The sequence below is a fragment of the Chiloscyllium plagiosum genome, unplaced genomic scaffold (genome assembly GCF_037043375.1).
Source record: "Chiloscyllium plagiosum isolate Xiang-an unplaced genomic scaffold, Cpla_swu_hap1 HiC_scaffold_16, whole genome shotgun sequence".
Classification (NCBI taxonomy): Eukaryota; Metazoa; Chordata; class Chondrichthyes; order Orectolobiformes; family Hemiscylliidae; genus Chiloscyllium; species Chiloscyllium plagiosum.
In genome coordinates, this window is record NW_028270154.1 from 66,156,141 (window position 1) to 66,169,637 (window position 13,497).

Sequence of the window (13,497 nt, forward strand, 5' to 3'; positions counted from 1 at the left end):
GCGCAGGGGGCGTGTGGCTGCTTCCTTGGAAGCGCTTCTCGCCCTGCCCCCAAGCAGGGCTGGTTTCGGTGACTCAGAACGCTGGAAGTCAGTGAGATATTAGTGTTATATCTTCGCTGGAGGAAAAAGTAGTAGGAGAAGCGGCAGCGAGGGAGCAAAATAAAGAAAACAAGTGGAACCACGACTTCTTTTTTGTGGAAGGAAAAACTGATTGAAAACAGCGATTTGAACCAAGTAAGTGAGAAGCGGAAGGAAAACACTTTTGTTAAAACACGGACAAGCATAACTTTTAGTAAATCGTAGAATTTCAGTGAAAACTCAGTTTCAGTTGTTGGTGGTGGCCGTTGGGGGAAAGTTCCGTTTCGAACTCCGACGAAGTTTAAATGGCCGCTCGAGCCCGATGTCGGTGCCGGGTTTCACTCTTTCTCAACCAGGATTTCCGCGGTTGCGGTTAAAGGCACAGATTTATCACGCTTTTATTTAAGAAAAGTATATACTATATGTATGTGTATGCGCGCGCAATTGCTTTTATTCCTCAGTCGTTGCGCTTGTTTGGATTGTTCGGCGCCTATCTTAGGCCTCATCCTCTTCCTGGATTTGTGGACGGGAGAGGGCCCGGCACCGCCCCGAGAATTGTTGTCCACATATTAGAACCGTATAACTCGATACAGAGTCCAGGTACACTCATTAAACCTTTTACTTAGTTTCCCAAAGTTTCCCATCTTCCCCCTCCCGCCATGAGTTTAAGTACGACTTATTGCTTTTTGCTCTAAATCATTTATAGGTGGGATTTCAGACGCCAACTCAGCCTGCGTATTGCTTTCCCTAAATGCTAATCTCAGTACGTTGTAATTTTTAAATATTTATAGAATGTCTCAGAAACTGGATGAGTGGGCATGTGAACTATGCCAGTAAAGTATGTTGTGAAGCTTTTAAAAGTTAATTCTTTCTAGTTTTGATAGTTTGTTGGTACAGCTCCTTTAACATAATCAAAATAGTTTGTGCGTTGTAAAGCAACACTAGTAATTAAGCGACCTGAAGACAAAAGGTCAAAACCTTTGCCTAAGAGAGGGGTGTAAGTGGGTATCCCTGAGGAAAAATAACCGTGGTAGAATACACGGCCAGCATTGATAGGGTGATCAAAATCAGGAATTCTCAAGCTGCCTGTGGAGGAGTGCATACTTATGGGTTGTTGGGCGGGAGGAGATTGGAAGTAGAGTTTAGGGACGAATGAAGTAGTTTGAGAACAATGGTGAAAATTTCAAAGTTGAAATGTTGCCAGTTTATGAGTCAACAAAGTCCAGGAGGAACAAAGTGATAAATGAATGGTTTGATCTGTGTATGGTCACATACACCAGAATTTTGGATGAGTAAATGTTTTAGATTAGATACTTAGTGTGGAAACACGCCCTTCGGACCACTGACCTGCCGAAGTGCAACCCACCCAGGCCCATTCCCCTACATTTACCCCTTCACCTAACACTATGGGCAATTTATCGTGACTTGGGGGAGGGGCGTTGGAAATGCGATAGGTGGAAGGAGGTTAAGGTGAGGGTGATAGGCCGGAGTGGGGGCGGGGGTGGAGAGGTCAGGAAGAATATTGCATGTCCTTGGTGGACTGGGAGGGGGAGTTGAAGTGTTGAGCCTCTACTCCCGGCACCTTCCCCTGCAACTGCAAAAAATGCAAAACTTGCACCCACCCCTCCCTCCCTGGCCCCAAGGGATCCTTCATATCTGCCACAAATTCACCTGCACTTCCACACACATCATTTACTGCATCCGCTGCACCCGATGTGGCCTCCTCTATATTGGGGAGACAGACCGCCTACTTGCGGAACGTTTCAGAGAACACCTCTGGGACACCCGGACCAACCAACCAACCTAACCACCCCGTGACTCAACACTTCAACTCCCCCTCCCACTCCACCCAGGACATGCAGGTCCTTGGACTCGTCCATCGCCAGGCCATAGCAACACCACGGCTGGAGGAAGAGCACCTCATCTTCCGCCTAGGAACCCTCCAACCACAAGGGATATACTCAGATTTCTCCAGTTTCCTCATTTCCCCTCCCCCCCACCTTGTCTCAGTCCCAAACCTCGAACTCAGCACCACCTTCCTAACCTGCAATCTTCTTCTTGACCTCTCCGCCCCCACCCCACTCTGGCCTATCACCCTCACCTTGACCTCCCTCCACCTATCGCAATTCCAAGTCCCTCCTCCCTACCTTTTATCTTAGCCTGCTGGACACACTTTCCTCATTCCTGAAGAAGGGCTTATGCCCGAAATGTCGATTCTCCTGTTCCTTGGATGCTGCCTGACCTGCGCTTTTCCAGCAACACATTTTCAGCTCTGATCTCCAGCATCTGCAGTCCTCACTTTCTCCTAGAAGATACTTTATATGTGCCTGTTTTTTGCTAAGGCAAAGTTTTCCTAAATAATACAAACAGAAATGTGCCTTTGTATATTACCCAAGTGATTAACTCTCTTTCATAGCAGCTGTTGTCTGATCTTGTACTCCTTCCTACAGGGCTTACTTAGTGTATTCAGGTGTGACTGCTTCCAGATTTTGGTTGTGGGTGAATTTATGTGTATCCGACATTGAAGCTAGGATTTTCTGGCTCATCTAAACATACTGTTACTTATTTGTCTTTACAAATGGGATGCTGCAATTATTACTTATAATGTAACAAGTTTTGCTGAAAAAGTTGTAATTTGATAGTTTATGTGTACAGTATGTAAATGTCATTGTCGTGTTATCCAGTTTTACATATTAGAGTCTTTGTAGCTGTGATATTACCAGTTACTGTTGTCCTTATGACCTTCAGGAGAATCCCTTCCTTTACCCTTTGTCATCAAAATGACTCCTGTAACATACTAACTCCATCAGATACAAAAGATTAGGAAGCCATTTCTTGTTGAATGATAAGTAGAATTCTGATTAATGTGCAGCTAAAGTCTTGTCCAATGCAAAGACTTTTCCAATTAAAACCAAGAAGTAGTACACTTCACATTTTGTGTTTTATCAGTTTGATCAATGCAATGAATAATTGAGCCATAGAAACTGAAGACCCTCCTTCAATTGCAGTGCTAATGTCAAGGGATTGTCATTGATATTTGTGTGTTACTTTGTGTTATAGTTGGTTTCAGATTTCCAGGGGAAAGTCAGTATGCGGATGACTGGAGAGATAATACTCTGGTGTTACCCCTATGTTGAGGTATTGGTTGAGATGTGTACTATGGAAGTCTGTACTGCAATTGTAAATTAAATACATGCCTTTGCCTAATGAGATTCACTGCATTTTCTACTTTCTTGAATGTTGTCAGCTGTAACCTTTCTAAAGCCTAAACTTAGTGTTTTGCTTATTGTTTAGATGATGCTTATTGTTAGAGGCATTGTAGCCTCTTTGTTTCCTCACTTACTGCTGGGGTCTTCAAAGATTCCATTCTTGGCCCTGTTCTGTTTCTTGCCTGTATGCTGTTTGTCAGTAAAATTATCTAACGATACAGCATTAGTTCCATGTTTGTGTTGAAGCCACCCGTCTCTACTTCAACAGTGCCTCACTTGATCTGTGTACAGTTGCTAAATTACTGGAGTGCCTAGCTGATGTCCAATATTGAATGAACAGAAATTTAACTTTAGAGCTGCGATTCAAATATGCACAAGAGCTGAATTCCAAAGTTGAAGTGATAGTGACTACCATTGACTGATGTTAAGTGCTCTTGGAAAAACTTGATTTGGTGCTGGTGCGGGAAGTCAATACCTGGCACAAAGGAAGACAGTTGTTGGTCACTTAACTGCATGGTATCTTCGCATGAGTTCCATAGTGTGATATCCTAGATCCAACCACATTTAGATGCTTTGTCATAAAATGTTCACTGGTTGCGCATTGATCATTCACTACTCATTTGATAGTGAAGTAGCCCAGACCCAAATGCATTAAGACCTTGACGAATCAGATTTGGATTGACAATTGCCAAGTGACATCTATGCCATGCGATGATCATTTCCAAGTGAGAATCTAACCGTAGCCCTTTGACATGGCCATGACTGAATCCTCCACTACTAACATCCTATATGCTACCTTAAGAAACTGAACTGCAGTTGCAAAATCAAGTCCGAGGTTAGGAATCTTGCAGTAACTCGACTGATGACTCCCCAGAATTTGACCACTATCCACAAAGCACACATCTGTAGTTTGATGAAATACTCCCTACTTGCCCACGTGTGTAGTTCCAACAATATAGAATCCCAACAGTGCAGAATGGAGCCATTCAGCGCAATCACCATTCCAAAGAGCATCCCACCCTAATCCAACTACCTGGACACTACAGAACAATTTAGCATTGTTGTTCCGTTTCCCTATCTCCGTATCAGTCAAAGCAAGCACTCCGAGTCACAGTATGGCTTTACCCCCTTCATCTTTATTCCGGGCCCTGGAGGGAGAGAGAATGATCACCCATGTGTATAGAGACATGAGTTCTCTGTCTTCTCTCGAACAGCAGATTCTTAAGATACAAGGGGCAGTATCCAAACAAGACAACATCGATACTGATTGCGTGACTGTTACAATCAGCAAACATCAACGTAGAATCCCTGAAGAAGGGCTTATGCCCGAAACGTCGATTCTCCTGCTCCTTGGATGCTGCCTGACCTGTGCTTTTTCAGCGAGCATCAACAGTAAAGATTAAGCCATCTGGCATTATACATTCTGAACCTTGTTAACTGGCATTACATAATGGATGCTTTTCATTTTGTTAACCCACTTACCTTGCCTCCAGCACCTCAGTGTTTACTGCCCAGCAAGTCCACACCTACACTCTGAAGAGTATCCCATCCACACCCACTCCCCTACCTTATTACTCCAAAATTTCCCATGACTAATGCACATAATGTATACATCCCTGAATACTGTGGACAATTTAGCATGGTCAATTCACTTAACTTGCACATCTTTTGACTGTGGGAGGAAACCAGAGCACCTGAGGAAATCCATGCAGACAGAGGCAGAATGTCTGTGTGGTGTTTGCACAGTCTCCAGATGCTGAAATTAAACCCGGGTTCCTGGTGCTGTGAGGCTGCAGTGCTAACCACTGAGCCACCGTGCTGACCGAATGAAGATTTGAGATGAGCTGAAAAGGCTAAGTTGGTTGACATAATAGAGCTGAAAATAAGCTGTTTCCACCAATGGAATTACCAAAGTTGAAAGCTTAGTTCAGGATTAACTGTGATACCAAGGTTGAAAATATACTGCCTTAAGCAGTATTGCAAGGAAAAGGGATGGAGCGAGACTCATGGAGCAGAAAGCAATAATTTCATTCTTCCAAATATTTCTTTCTACTCACTGATCAATAATTGGCATCATTGGTTGAGCCAAAATTTATTGCTCATCACGGTTTGTCGTTCAGAAGGCGATGCTTTCTTGAATTGCTGGAGTCAATTTTTTGTAGGTGGACCCGTAATACCATTTTTTGACACAAGTTACAAGAACAGCATGTCCTAACAACACTGAAGGAACAGTAAAACATTTCTAAGTTGGGATGGCAAGTGGCTTGGAGATGAATCTCCAAGTGAGGGCGTGTCCTTTAAAATGGTAGTGGTCGTGGATTCAAAAGTGCGTCTAAGCAGCCTTGGTAAATTTATACAAAACACATTGTAGATGTACACATCACAACTACTCAGTATGGAGCGATTGAATTTTTAGGATGAAGCCTATCAAGCAGGCTACTTGTCCTGGTCAACGTCAAGCTTCTTCAGTGTTCGGTCAGCACAGTGACTGTGATTAGCACTACTGTCTCATGGCACCAGGGACCCCCAGGTTTGATTGCAGCCTTTGGTGACTACTGTATAGAGAGCTTGCATGTTCTCACCATGTCTGCTTACGGTTCCTCTGGATGCTCCATTTTCTCCCAAAGTCTAAAGATGTGCAGGTAGACAGATTAGCCATGCTGAAAAAGTGTATAAGGTATGAGCACGTAAGGAAAGAATTAGGTTTTGGGTTGTGTAACAAAGACTCAGCTGGCGAGAATTAGAATCCCTACAGTGTAGAAACAGGCCTCCCCGCCCCCCCAAGTTCACACCGACCCTCCGAAGAGTATCCCACCCAGACCCATTCCCCTACCCTATATTTACCCCTGACTAATAAACTTAACACCATATGGGCAATTTAGCCTCGCCAATTCACCGGAGTTGCACATCATTAGACTCTTGGGACACAGATACAGGGAGAATGTGCAAACTCCACACAGACAGTCACCTGAGGCAGGAATTGAACACAGGTCTCTGGCGCTGTGAGGCAGCAGTGCTAACCTCTGAGCCACTGTGCTGCCCAAGCTAGCATAGTTTTGACCAGATAAGAACTTGCAGTAAACAATGAGGTGCTGGAGGCAAGGCTAGTGGGTTAACGATGTGAAAAGCATCCATTGTGTTTTGTGAACAGAACATAAAGTAGAAATGAGTAGATTTTTTTTTCTGAATGGCAGGCAGTGACTTGTGGGGTATTGCATGAATTATTGACATGTCAAAGATTTAGATGGAACTAAATGTGATATCAAAGTTTACAGATGACAAAGCTCGACAAAAGGGTGTGCTGTGAGGAGGATGCCAAGTGCTGTGTGATTGGCCAGGTTTATAAGTGGGCAAATTGTCATACAGCACGCAAAATTCATGCCAACCAGGTTTCCCAAACTACTTGCCTATGTTTGGCCCCTATCCTTCTAAAACTTTCCTATTCATTTACCTGTCCAAATGTCTTTTAAATGTTGTAACTGTACCTGCCAATACCACTTCCTCTCGCATGTACTTATCACCTTCTGCATGAAGAAGTTGTCTCTTTGGTCCCTAATAAATTTTTCCCCTCTCACCTTTAAACCTATGGCTTTTAGGTTTGGACTCCACTACCCTAGGGAAAAGACCTTTTGCTATTCACCTTATCTTTGCCTGTCATTTTATAAACTTGTATAAGGTCACCCCTCAACCTCCTATGCTCCAGGAGAAAAAGGTCCGAGCCTATACAGTCTCTGTTTATAACTCAAGCTATCCAGTCTCAGAAACCTCGTCCTTGTAAATCTTTACTGCACTCTTTCCAATGTAATTACATCCTTCTTATAGCAGGGCAACAAGAACTGCACTCGGTACTTTAAAACGTTGCCTCATCATTGTCTGTATAACTGCAATGTGATGCATCAACTTCTACAGTCAGTGCTGTGACCAATAATGGCAAGTGTGCCAAATGCTGCTTTTGCCACCCTGCCTACCTGTGACACCACTTTTGAACTATGAACCTGAACACATAGGTGTCTCTGTTTGAAAACGCTTCTCATGGCCCTACCATTGACTGTGTAAGCCTTGTTCTGTTTTGTTACCGAAATGAAAAATTTCATTTATCTAAGTTATGATTTGGAGATGCCGGAGTTGGACTGGGGTGTACAAAGTTAATTACACAACACCAGGTTATAGTCCAATAGGTTTAATTGGAAGCACTTGCTTTTGGAGCGCCGCTCCTTCATCAGGTGGTTGTCGAGGACACAATTGTAAGACACAGAATTTATAGCAAAAGTTTACAGTGTGATGTAACTGGAATAAAACATTGAAAATACCTTGATTGTTTGTTAAGTCTCTCAGCTGTAAGAATGACCATGATAGTTTCACTTCTTTCATTTGTAAATCACAAATCTTTTTTTAAATGTTGCATTCTCAGGTTAACTGTAACAATTGGTGTTAGCTAGACAATATGTTGAGGATGTTAGCCCCCTGTGTTCTCTGTCTGTGACATAATGTTCAGACTGATTCTAATCTAAAAAGCGAGATAACAGTCTTGCATGAATTCATGCAGCTTTTGAGCAAAGTACAATGTAACTCTGCAAGTACAAATTCACCCCACAAACGTATATGTATGTGTGTGCATGTGGGCCTTTTGTGTGTCTGTCTGGGTTGGGGGGTTGAGTGTCTTGAGAGAGAGTGTGTGTATATGAAAGTGTAGAGTGTCTTAAGTTTGAAGGGGTGCATGTGTGGGAGTGTCTGTGTGTGTTTATTGCAATGCTGGTCATATGCAGTGTGACATGAACCCAAGGTCCTGGTTGAGGCCCTCCCTATGGGTATGGAACTTAGCTATCGGCCTCTGCGCGGCCACTTTTCGCTGCTGCCTATCCTGAAATCCGCCTTGGAGGATGGTCACCCGAAAGTCCGAGGTCGAATGTCCTGGACCGCTGAAGTGTTCCCCAACTGGGAGGAAACACTCCTGTCTGTTGATTGTTGTGCAGCGCCCATTCGTCCGTTGCCGTAGCCTTTGTTCGGTTTCCTCAATGTACCATGCCTTAGGGCATTCTTGCCTGCAACGTATAAGATGGACAACGTTGGCTGAGTCACTGAGTACCTGCCACGTACATGATGGGAGGTGTCCCCACATGTAATGGTGGTATCTATGTCCGTACGCTGGCACGTCTTGCAACGCCTACCGTGACAGGGTTGTATGGAGTTGTCCTGAAAGCCGGGCAGCTTGCTACGAGCAATGATCTGTTAGAAGTTTAGCGGTCGTTTAAAGGCAAGCAGTGGAGGTGTGGGGAAGGTCTTGGCGAGGTGCTCATCCTCATTGATAATGTGTTGCAGGTCACGAAGAACATTGCGTAGTTTTTCAGCTCCTGGGAAGTACTACACAATGAAATGTACCCTGTCAGTTGCAGCACGTGTCTGTCTCCTGAGGAGGTCATTACGGTTCCTTGTTGTGGCACGTCAGAACTGGCGGTCGATGAGTTGATCAATGTGCCTCATTCTTACGAGGGCATCCCTGAGTCCGTCCAGGAGATGGGGGAGACACTAAATGAGTATTTTACATCAGTATTTACTGTGGAAAAGGACATGGAAGATCTAGACTATAGAGAAATAGATGGTGACATCTTGGAAAAACGTCCATATTTCAGAGGAGGAAGTGCTGGATGTCTTGAAACGCATAAGTGGATAAATCCCCAGGACCAGATCAGGTGTACCCTGGAACTCTGTGGAAGTGATTGCTGGGCCTTTTACTGAGATATTTGTATCATCAATAGTCACAGGTGAGGTGCCAGAAAACTGGAGGTTGGCTAATGTGGGATGCCACTGTTTAAAAGAAGTGGTAAGGACAAGCCAGAGAACTATAGACCAGTGAGCCTGAAGTCGGTGGCAGGCAAGTTGTTGGAAGGAATCCTCAGGGACAGGATGTACATGTATTTGGAAAGACAAGGACTGGTTGGGGATAGTCAACATGGCTTTGTGTGTGGGAAATCATGTCTCACAAACTTGATTGAGTTTTTTGGAGAATTAACAAAGAGGATTGATGAGGGCAGAGTGGTAGATGTGATCTATATGGACTTCAGTAAGGCGTTCGATAAGGTTGTCCATGGGAGACTGATTAGCAAGATTAGACCTCACGGAGTACAGGGAGAACTAGCCATTTGGATACAGAACTGGCTGAAAGGTAGAAAACACAGGGTGGTGGTGGAGGGTTGTTTTTCAGACTGGAGGCCTGTGATCAGTGGAGTGCCAAAGGATCGATGCTGGGTCCACTACTTTTCATCATTTATATAAGTGATTTGAATGTGAGCATCAGAGGTATATTTATTTAGTAAGCTTGCAGACATTCAAATTGGAGATGTAGTGGACTGCCAAGAAAATTGTCTCTCATTGGCCAATCTGATCAAGATCCCATTGTAATGAGCTGAGAAGTGGCAGATGGAGTTTAATTTAGATAAATGTGAGGTGCTGCATTTTGGGAAGGCAAATCTTAGCAGAACTTATCTACGTAATAGGGAGTGTTGCTGAACAAATAAACCTTGGAGTGCGGCTTAATAGCTCCTTGAAAGTACACGTCGCAGGTAGATAGGATGGGAAAGAAGGCATTTGATATGTTTTCTTTAATTGGTCAGAGTATTGAGTACAGGAGTAGGAAGGTCATGTTGCGGCTGTACAGAGCATTGGTTCAGCTACTGTTGGAATATTACGAGCAGTTCTGGTCTCTTTCCTATTGGAAAGATGTACATTTTTTCTGAACCCTTTCAAGTTTCACAAGGATATTGCCAGGGTTGGAGGATTTGAGCTATAGGGAGAGGTTGAATAGGTTAGGGTTGTTTTCCCTGGAGTGTTGGAGGCTGAGGGGTAACCTTAGAGGTTTATAAAATCATGAGTGGCATGGATAGGATAAATAGACAATCTTTTCTCTGAGGTGGGGGAATCCAAAACTAGAGGGCATAGGTTTAGGGTGAGAGGAGAAAGATATAAAAGAGACCAAGGGGCAACATTTTCATGCAGTGTAGTATGTGTATGGAATGAGCTGCCAGAGGAAGTGGTGGAGGTTAGTACAATTGTAACGTTTTAAAAGGCATCTGGATAGGTATATGAATGGGAAGGGTTTAGAGGGATATGGACCAGGTGCTGGCAGGTGGGACTAGATTGTGTTGGGGTATCTGGTCAGCATGGACAAGTTGGATGGAAGGGTCTGTTTCCATGCTGTACATCTGAGTCTACGACTCTGACTGTGAGCAGGAGAGGCCAAAACGTTGTTGATTTCGGGAAGGAACTGGACCAAGCACTTTAGGTTAAAGGAATCAAAGGATGGGGGGAAATGTGGGAATACGCCATTGAGTTAGATAATCTGCCATGATCATAATTTGCCCCCTTGTCTCATTCAGCAGCATGGGATGTATTTCATCTAGCCCTAAAGATGCATCTACTTTTAATCCTGTTAGACTACTCAAAACCATCTCTGTCTGTGCTAATGTCTTTAAGTCTATCACAGTCTATCTGCCTGATGTCCATATTAACATCATCCCTCTCATTAGTGAACACCAACACAAACTATCAAACCCAAGCTACTAGCATTTAACATTCTCAGTATTTATAATCCAATCAATCTGTTCAGTGAAGTTCATAGATACCTCTGGAGCAGTTGGGTCTTGAGCCTGGGCTGCCACCACTCAACCACAAGAGCCCAAACTTCCAAAGGTCCATGGTCCTCTGAAATGTCTTCTGTTTTTGTTGACTTCTTGCATGCCCCAAATCTTTAATTGCTCCAAGATTGATGATGCATTCAATTGTCTTATCTGCAAGTTCTCAAGTACTCCCTTTACACCACCTGTTTGACCAAGTTTTTGGTCATTTGACCTCTACTGTGTGGCTTGGTGTTGTGCTTTGTTTCAAGATGCTTATGATTTGAATTTGCAATCCTGTACTACTATTTGCTATCTGCTATTGTTCCATGGGAATGTTTAATAAATTTTTAATTTTTTTTGTAAAAATGAATAAACTGAACACTGGCAGCTAACCTGCAAGTTTTCTTGCCAGTCATAATCTTATCTACTGTATTTCATTGTCAGTTTAGCACTTTGTAAAATGCAAATGGATGTGTGGTTATTAGATTTGTTTAAAATTTAATATGCACAAAAACAGCAAAGTTATGCACTGGAAGCTATGAGCTTTGTGTGGGACTAGTGAAAATATTTGTGATTTTTTTTTGAATTTTGCGAAGGTGTTTCAGTGTAATCTGTACTCTGCCTTTTATGAAAAGTCAGGAACTTTGTTTGATCTACTCAAGTTGCATATTGCAATGACAGACTAAGTACAGTGTTTGGCATTGCACCATTGCCAAATTTCATATACAATTGCTCAAATGTTTGATGGACAGCATGTCTTTTTGGGCACCTGACAGTATCCTGTTAATGGAAAATACTGATGCTACGAGTACATGGTAATATTGTAAAACAACATGCTTAACCAACTTAAATTTTTGTGGTACTTGAACTTTCTAGGGTCATTGTACCAGGCAATTTCCGGTTCAAATAGCAGTTTTTATGCATCATGCAAACTTCTAAATGGACCAATGAACTATGGTCTGATTGGGATAGCTATTGTCCAGTAGAAGTGCTATGATGCACTTTATTTATGTGCTAAGCTTGCAAGGTGAGGAAATTGATAAGGCTATGTTTACAAAGCTGCTGTTGAGGCCAATCTTAGTGTGTGGAGCCACATGCACATTGGCCAATAAAGGCAGGTTGGTGGTAGTCAAAAGGTATAGAAACAATTGGTGAATTTCTTCACTTGTATTTGGAGATGAGGGAGCAAGTTAGACAAATCCATTTCAAAAGTGCTTTTGACCGTTGGAATGGAGCACATTCAGGTGTATAAGAAATCTTGCACACATAACTGGTCTGAATGTTACAAGCATCTCCTCTACATATCAGAAATGTATGCTGGAGAGGAGGTTTCATGGTGTTCTAATTGGGTAGGGTTCATTCCATCAAAAACACCATTTCTCACAGTGAGCGACAACCTAAAGGATCACATAGCTGCACCATCTATTTGTGTGTGTGGTGATAACATCAAAACTGCAACTTGCTAAGTTCTTTAAGTTTTAATGAATGCAGATTCAGACGATGGTAGTTTTGATATCAGATGGTTTCCTTCGGTTGCAATTCACATGTAGGTTATGTATCGTCTTGGTGTAATTTTTTAAATTATGTATTTAAATTCCACACTTATGTGAGGATTAAGAATGGTCAAAGAAAGAGTAGGGCCGATCAGGGATAGCATAGGGAACTTACGTGTGGAGTCTGAGGAGGTAGGGGAAGCCCTAAATGAGTTTTTTGCTTCTCTCTTTACGAAAGAAACAAACTTTGTAGTGAATGAAACCTTTGAAGAGCAGGTGTGCATGCTGGAATGGATAGAGATAGAGGAAACTGTGCTGAAAATTTGTCAAACATTAAGATTGACAAGTCGCCAGGTCCGGACCAGATTTGTCCCCTGCTGCTTTGGGAAATGAGAAATGTGATTGCTTCGCCACTTGTGAAGATCTTTGCATCCTCGCTCTCCACTGGAGTCATATCTGAGGACTGGAGAGAGGCAAATGTAATTCCTCTCTTCACGAAAGGAAATAGGGAAATACCCAGCAATTACAGACCAGTAAGTCTCTCATCTGTCATCTGCAAGGTGTTAGGATTCTGAGGGATAGGATTTATGACCATCTAGAAGAGCATGGCTTGATTAAATGCAGTCAACACGGTTTTGTGAGGGGCAGCTCATGCCTCACAAACATTATCGAGTTCTTTGAGGATGTGACTAGAAAAGTTGATGAGGGTTGAACTGTGGATGAGGTGTATATGGACTTCAGCAAGGCATTTGATAAGGTTCCCCATGGTAGGCTCATTCAGAAGGTCAGGAGGAATGGGATAAAGGGGAACTTAGCTGTCTGGATACAGAATTGGCTGGCCAACAGAAGACAGCGAGTGGTAGTAGAAGGAAAATATTCTGCCTGGAAGTCAGTGGTGAGTGATGTTCCACAGGGCTGTGTCCTTGGGCCTCTACTATTTGTAATTTTTGTTAAAGACTTGGATGAGGAGATTGAAGGATGGGTCAGCAATTTTGCAGATGACACAAAGGTCGTTGACAATATAGAGGGCTGTTGTAGGCTGCAGCGAGACATTGACAGGATGCAGAGATGGGCTGAGAGGTGGCAGATGGAGTTCAACCTGGG

The 13,497-nt window shown here is 43.1% G+C and overlaps 1 protein-coding gene across 1 annotated transcript in view; it reads left to right on the forward strand.

Moving 5' to 3' along the window:
• Positions 1–79: 79 nt before the first annotated feature.
• ctnna1 (catenin (cadherin-associated protein), alpha 1) overlaps positions 80–13,497 on the forward strand; it is a 160,540-nt gene continuing 147,122 nt past the window's right edge. The window contains exon 1 of the mRNA XM_043703889.2: positions 80–234. The gene's annotated coding sequence lies outside the window, so the exon portion shown is untranslated. The remainder of the gene's footprint in view (positions 235–13,497) is intronic.